Genomic DNA, 8,264 nt, shown 5'->3' with positions numbered 1-8,264 from the left:
TTTAAAGATACGCCATATTTTCTTTTTGTCTTTGTTATTTCATAATCCCTACTAACTAACTGATTAAAAATGATGCAAATTTTGTCCATCATTTATTGGAAGTATTAGTTCGTAATTGAATATTCTAAGTATTATATTATCACATTTTATATTTGGACATGACTTTACATTGCGGTTGACTCATAACCTATTTATCCACTAACATTTCTAAACTCCAAAGTGTGCGATCATCCAACTAAATAAATCACTTTAATTTCCATTAGTTAGCAGTTGAGGTTTATAACCATTACCAAATCAAGAGCCAAATTATTTGGCTGCTTTCTTTTGGTTTTATTTTCTCTTTTTTTATCATTGAGGTAGGATGTATACCAAAGATTCGAACTGCATAATATAAGCACACACTCCAGATGCATAATCGTATAATAAAAAAAAGTTTATTTCATTGAGGAAAATGGTAACTAAAAAAAATTAAAAATAAAAATAAAAATAAATAAAAAACATAAAACTACAACTTTTTGAATAACTTATATTTGTTTTTGGATTGGATTTTTTTCCCCTTCTTACTTGAAGCCAAGTCGTTGGTTTGGAAACCTCTTTACGTTCTCTTCATCATGAAGGTAAGATTACAATTCATGTTAGGATGGAATAGGGTGAATGGCTACCAAAGCAGGAAAAAAAATCAAAAACATACCACTGAAAAGCTCCAATTACGTCTTATTGGTGTTGCTCTATTAGAGCATCTTTTAGCAGCAAAATGGAGAATAAGATCTTACTTTCAATTTTGGTACCATGACCAGACCATGATTTCAACCAGGATCACCCTAATGTGTACAACATACAATATAAACAGTCAATTGTAGATGAACAAATGAAATCTAAGCGCAAATTAAAACATGGGGCTGACGATGTTATCGTACCTTCATAACCCGATGTGAATTCCTTGAGTAACACGACATGTAAATAAACCAAGAGAAATGGAATTTACTTAGAAGAGAGTCATAGGGAATTAGTGGTGAATTTCCTTTGATCTCATGTGCGACTATATTCTTGCTTATCGTTAAGTACATCACAAAGCCAAGAGTTTAGCGATGAAATGCATTTGATAAACAATTAAATGTGGTCACTGAAATAATTATGATACAAAAATGCAGTGAAATTGCAATCCTTACAAAGTCAAACATGAACTTTCTTACATGAACCACCTGTCAAACATGAATATTCATATCACAATTACACCAGATCAATGAAAATAAACAAAGATGCATTGAGCACATTACCTATTTGATGTTCATTTACACTTGATCAAACATTATTTGAGTCATTTTGTCAAGCACCTGGGGTGCATTTTCTGTAACCTGCCAAAAAAATTACAAACCCAAGGTTCTTAAACCCATTAAAAGACTAAAAATGCATAAATGAATCCATGGACTAACCACTTCAATTTTACAGCCCTTCTCAACGAAAGTTGGTTTAACCCCTCAACAAAAGTTGATTTAACACCAATTAACTGCATACATCATCCAAAATTCAAACAAACATTAGAAAAATATAGAATCAAATCTATTAAAGAGTGAAAGTAAACTTACATGTGCAAAAAGCTACAGAAACCTCATGTTTTAATTTCTGAATTGAAACGTGAAATATGGTGATTACCAATATTTCCAGTCAGTAACAGAAGGTGGAGACGACGGTAAGTGGTCGTGAATGTGCGTGTGATGGTGGCAAGGTCATTTCCTTATTTCTTTATTAGAGCTTTTTATTGGAAAAACGTTTTGTAGAAGAGAGGCTGTGAGTGGTGGTGATGACAGTAAGGAAGCGGCGATGGCTCCTGGCATATTCCAGTAGAGAAACAAAGAGGCACGTGATTATTGTGGCCATCGGCTATAGTATGCTGCTGGTGGTGGTGGCCGATCATGATGGTGGTGATTCGTTGTTCTGTTAACAGCTAGGGCTTGTATCGTGAGAGAAAGCAGAGTGGAATGGAAAGGAGCTGGGATTCCAAATTCAAAAAGAATTGAATCATACGTTTGGGAAATTTTCAAAATTTGAAATCCAAAATTGAAATTGAAAGGATGACTGAGAAAATATGTGATCCCTGTGCAAGGCCATCTGGCCATTACCATGAGATCCTTCTTTCCTACCCGTTTCTGAGTGTATATGGCTTCAAGACAAATCACAAGGTGGAAAATAAATATAATCGATTCATCAGATTTAAGGTAGGGATTCGATACCAGAGAGTGGTGGTGGGTAGTGGTGGAGACAATGGTGTATGGTGGTGAACGTTGCCTGTTAGGGAAGAGAGAAGGATAAGAGTGGTGGTCGTGGTGGCTAACGTTAGCCGATGAAGGAGATGGAAGGGGTGAGGAATGGCACGTTAAGTTGGTTGTGTCTAGTTTGTTCAGAGAGGCGAATTTGCTATTTATATACAATTTAGTTCTGATATATATGAAGAACGAATACCCTTTATTCCTTCCGCATTTATGGTTCTTTGATTTGAATATTTCAACTAAAATTTAGGGATACAGAGAGATAAGGAAGAATGGTTGGCCGATTTTGATTTTTCTGCAATGCATGAAGTTGTTGTATATAATGCATTAAGGGATGTACCTCTTAAAATTCAGCATTTAGGGCTAAATGCTTATTAAGGCATATATATATATATATATATATATATATATATATATATATATATATATATATATATATATATATATATATATATATATGACATCATCTTTATAGTAAAACGTGAAAAGAGAACCAACCTAGTTTCTCAGGACGTGATAATCGAATGGTATTTTACAATATTATATGTTTATAAATTACGAAGATGGTGCAGACACAGAAACTTACCAAAACAAACAACATATATAGAGGCGGAGACAATAGAGACATCAGGGGGCTGAAGGATGCTTTGTCCCCCTGATCACTCATCAAACTTTAGCAACATTTACAAATAAAATGAGCCCATGAGTTACCATTAAGCCCATATCAATTAATTAATAATATCAGCCCCACCCAACTATTTTAAAAAACATTTGTTATCGATAGAAAACAATGTGGATATGATTATTATCATGAAAATCGAGAACCCCCTCTAACTTAAATCCTAACACCTCCATTCTATTTATTTTATTTTAAATTTTAACTAGATATTGATTATATATCCATTTGTTTACGTTATTTTAGTTAGCTATCGATCATATATTCGTTTGCTTATTTTTGTTAATTGACGATTCACCAATCACCAAGATAGTGTGTAGTTATTTTTATTCGTTAACAGTATTAATTTTCTAAAAGATATTGTTTTCGATTACACTGTTGTATCAACATAATGTCAATTTTAATTCTTATTGTAAATTTTATTTTCTGTTACTTATAATTATTAATTTAATTATATTTGAGAATTTGATTTATTATAATCACACGGTAAATTACAAACAAAAGAAAATAATCATCGGTTCTTTTTTGAAGCGAATAGAAAATGAATATGAGTCGATACTTACGGTCTGTTGAAATTATTTGAAAATTTATTATTATAATAGTCAATGGAACTTTTATCTCGACATATTTTATTTTTGAATTTTTCTTTTAAAATTTTGAACTATATTACATAATTTAGTACAACATTATACTTTAATATATTATTACAATATGGGATTATCAACCCCGTTATTCTTAAATCATTGCTCAACCCCTGAACATATAGCAGTCATATGGAGCAACAACTAGAGTCTAGTAATTTGCAATAGAGAAAGAGCTGAATGGACATGGAGGTTCCACCACTTCAATTGCTCCCTCAAGCATCTGGATAACCTTTCTCATGGTTGGCCTCAACGACGAGTTTTCTTGTACACACCAAAGACCAACCATAACAAATGTCGCAAGTTTTTTGTAGTCATTTAACGCCTCCAAATTGTTTTCAACAAATGCATCCAGTCGGCCTTCTTGATAGCAATCCCATGCCAGATCAGTTAAAAACCACCATCCCTTCGTTATCACTCTCAAAAGCCAAGCTCTTTCGGCATGAAATGATCTCTAAAAGCAACACACCAAAGCTATAGACATCAACCTTTACTGTGACTGGCATGTTCCTAAACCATTCAGGAGCAACATATCCTTTTGTTCCTCTTATTCCAGTGTTTGTATGACTTTGATTCATCATCAACAGCTTCGCCAATCCAAAGTCAGAAATCTTAGCATTGAAGTAGTCATGAAGAATATATTCTGAGGCTTTATGTCACAGTGAATGATCTGGGTGTTACACTCTTCATGAAGATATGCCAGTCCCTTAGCAATCCCAACAGCAATATAACTCCTCTGTCTCCATGTAGGCTTCGTGTCCCCAAAAAGATACTCCGCTAAAGTGCCATTGCTCATAAACTCATAAACCAATACCCGCTGCTCACCATCATCACAGTACCCAAGAAGCTGCACCAAATTTTTTGATGAGTCCTTGCAATAACATCTACCTCGGTTTTGAATTCTTTTTCGCCATCTTGAACCACTGTATTCAACTTCTTCACGGCCACTATCCTTTTTCCTATCACACCTTTATAGACTGTCCCAAAAGCAACCTTACCTAATTCATCTTTGAATCCATCTGTAGCTTCAACTAGCTCTTGATATGTAAACCGAGGCAGATTGGTTTCAACATCTTTAATTATTGAATATGTGTTTCTCGGCTTCTTCTTGGAGATTACAAAGAAACCCACACAAATCACACCAATCAACACAAAGATTACAAACACAGAACTACCTAAGAGAACCGATCCGACAACTATCAGACTTCTTCGATCTATTTTTTCTCCGGGGAGCCGAGAAAAAATAGATTGTTGAATTCATCCCTCCACCTATCTCCACAACCTGAGTAGGCAACAGGGTGTTTGCTGGAAAATCAAAACTACCCCATAACTTGCGAGAATTGCTACCAAAAATCACGAAGTTACCTGTATCATTCATAAAACCTGATGCAACAGCAGAAATGGACCCAGATCTCCATACCTGTGTGCCCTGAGGATCAGTGAGTACGAGTCCACTTGCACGAAGTAGCTCAACTTTGGATCCTGTAGGCACCATCGGACCTTCTTCTGGATACCAGACCATGGTCCTGTCAGGTATCTTGTTATACCATATGGATAACAAGAAATTATCGGTTCCTTGAACTTGTTGGAACCCAAAGGCAAACTCACCGGATGATGAGCTCTGACACGCTATGCATACACACATAAGATTTTTGGATTATGGTGGAGGGTTCACTCTAATGCCAACCATGAGATATGATCACACCAGAAGCACGATCGAGGGATTTCAAACTGGTGGGAATCGGAGTAGAAAATTGTGTACTAAGAGTGTGTGATAGAATATTTGGAGATCGTAACACACGGTATATATATTTTTTTGTATGCTTGATTTTTTTTTTTATTTATGATGGGTTTTTGACATAATGAACCAAGTTTCTATTACGAGTTCTACACTTGCAGTTGTTATTATTGTCTTTCTTTATCAAAAATAGTTCGTGTGCGTTTAGATGGCTTATTGTATTGACTACAATATATAAAAGTTCTTTAATGCCTATCAACTATTTGATAAAATGTTGAGATAAAATGTGATTTTTAGTTTGTTTGTTTTTGGGGTTTTTGGTACATCAATTTAACAAAAAACTAAAAGTATAACTTTTGGAAATCATGTTAGATTTTTCACCACCTAAGGATCTGAATATTCTCTTTAATGTAAAATGTTGGGGTGTAAACCCAATCCCACATTGGTAAACCCAATCCCCGGTAATTCCCAGTCCAAGTAAGTTGATCCTCAAGCCTTGTATCGAAAGTCTTGCTGATAGCCAGGTCGGGTGAGCGTGTCCCGAGAGTATCGGTGGTATGAAAAAGGATTGGTTATAATGAACAATCGTTTAGGGGAGGCCAGGAGCGGAACTTGGGTTTGAGGGAAGGATGGATTGGATGTGATGAACAGTCGTTAAGGGGTGGCCAAGAGCGGAACTTGGGTATGAGGGGAGGATTGTTGGGATGGAAACCCAATCCTACATTTGTAAAATAAGAAACTAGATGCAAGCATATAAGGCAATGGGTAATACCTTGTATCACCGATTGACTTTAGAAAATAGAACCTCATTGTTCTTCAATGTTAGCATAGTTGGGCTAGTAGCGATCCTAATAGAAAAAAGGTAATTCATATTATACATATACCTTAATAAGCATTTACCCCAAAATGCTGAATTTTAAGAGGTATAACTCTTTATGCGATTTGTACAATAACTTTATGCATCGAATGGTCAACAAATAGATAAGTCAAGGCTAAGGATAAGGATAACGATGGGTCATTCAATGAAGACTAATACAAATGACCATCTCCTAATTTTTTACTTAAAATATGAGAGAATCGTTCAAAGATGAACCAGTATTCCGTAATGTTCGGCGCCAACTGAATCGGTCAAGAGGAGGGAATACACGTTATATAACATTACCCCAGACCGATCTTCATTTTCATATTAATTGAGATACGATTGATATGCAGGAAACATACGTCGGCCATTGTTTACCCTGGTCTGCCTTCTCCACCAGTAAATCTTGATACATCACAACCGTCCTAGACTCATCTTCTTTATCTTCCACGACCACTGAAGCCATCAGTTCTAGGTAAGACCACTCTAAAAATTGTGGTGGTGTTTTCAATGGCAGGAATATCATCAATCGCTCTTTGGTTCCGTATAATCCACTTCCACCATCATAAACTCCACCATCGTAGAAACCCGTTTAATCCCCCAAAATACATGTTGAACAAACCTCTTGACGATGCTCTTCAAATGACAGTAAGATTTTTCATGAACCTTAGATCCTGATCAATTAATATATGAACCTTAGCCCCAAAACACTATCCCCAATTTCTAAGGATACTATTTTTATCCATCTCCATCTTTCCCCAAATGATTTTCAATAGAAATGATGTCGGACCACCACAACCTTCTCTCTTTTTAGGTTATATTCATATTCCCTTGATTCTGACGTCATCTGATTTCAATTTTGCTTCTGCATCTCTTTCCATATTCCTCTTCACCAACATATAGGTAATATATTTTGTCAAATGCTCCAACATTTCACTAACCCTCTTAGTTTTCATCTTTATTTTATGTATATATTTTTTATTTCAGGGTATGCGATCCATAGAGAAGGTAATTCTTCTCTCCTTCGCCATTTAAAGTTTTCCTTTTTTCTTTAGTTGCATAAATCTTTGATTTTGATGTAGATCTGACTTCATATGTATATGCGTGTTTCTTGAAGTTTTTTGGATATCTTATCCAACTTCCCTTTTTTGTTAGTTTTTTTCCATCATGCTTTATTCATTCATAAAAATTTCATAAAATACTAAAATAACGTCTTATTAGGTTTTGAACCAAGCATGGAAATAGAAGCTGAAACGATGGAATGAAGAAGACTTTACTTATGGTTTTAGGTTTGTTTTGATATTTTGACTGGTTTTTGATTTCTTTATGTTCATAGTTTCACCCGTACCTCCACCTCCAAAGTAATGTTCCCACCATGAATCAAGCCCTAATCCTCTTCAATTCTTCCTTCTCATGTCCAAAACATATTCAATGCTTCTGATGTGGGGTGAGAAACAGAGAAAAGAGCTTGAGGAACGAGCTTGAAAAGATGGTGAGAGAATATCTTGAAGGGCTTCACTTCTTTTATGTAGATTTTTTCCCTATTCCATGTTATATGTTTCTAATTTTTGTTAATGTGTGTGTGTTTTGTGATTATGCCTTGACCTTGAAACCCCATGGTTGTCGTTTCTAAACATAAAAAATTATTACACCTGACATATTCTTCTCTTCTCTGTATGTTTTTTTTGTTTGAACAAATGGTTAGGGAAAATCTGGACATCACCACCAGCTTCTTCCTTCCCTCATCCAGGTAATTCATATTTTGGCTGATAATTTTTTAGGATATGAAAGTTTTTTTTTTCTCTCTTTTAGGCTTTATTCCTTTCTCATCTTCTTCCTTTTCATTCTTTTCATCCGAGTACCCTATTAAAGGCTCAGCCTTATGCCCAATGGTGTTTTAGATTCTTCTATTTTCTCTGGTTATCAACCGGTTAGTGTTGTAGATAGTTGTATTTTATTTGGTTATTGACACTAAGTTTTGTTTTTTATGGCATAATGACTTAAGAAGAGCTAGATTTGTTGTTTTTATGCAATTTACTTCACTGCAAGTTGAAAACAGGGGTAAAAGAGAAAAATTACTAGA

At 35.0% G+C, this 8,264-nt stretch overlaps 1 long non-coding RNA gene and 1 pseudogene across 1 annotated transcript; both read right to left on the bottom strand.

Moving 5' to 3' along the window:
- Positions 1-433: 433 nt before the first annotated feature.
- LOC145106452 (uncharacterized) lies at positions 434-2,480 on the bottom strand. Its single transcript, XR_013707558.1, has 6 exons — positions 1,587-2,480; positions 1,434-1,507; positions 1,278-1,355; positions 918-1,202; positions 692-821; positions 434-604 (listed from the first exon to the last, which is right to left on the bottom strand). It is a non-coding gene; the product is annotated as an uncharacterized LOC145106452 (long non-coding RNA).
- Positions 2,481-3,652: 1,172 nt separating this feature from the next.
- LOC145120092 (G-type lectin S-receptor-like serine/threonine-protein kinase LECRK3) lies at positions 3,653-5,106 on the bottom strand (annotated as a pseudogene).
- Between the last annotated feature and the right edge of the window lie 3,158 nt (positions 5,107-8,264).

Source organism: Lactuca virosa, chromosome 1, assembly GCF_052849685.1.
Source record: "Lactuca virosa cultivar CGN04683 chromosome 1, Lactuca_virosa_CGN04683_v6, whole genome shotgun sequence".
Taxonomy (NCBI): Eukaryota; Viridiplantae; Streptophyta; class Magnoliopsida; order Asterales; family Asteraceae; genus Lactuca; species Lactuca virosa.
The sequence above is the reverse complement of the archived record's forward strand: the minus strand, read 5'-3'. Positions and strand labels throughout refer to the sequence as shown.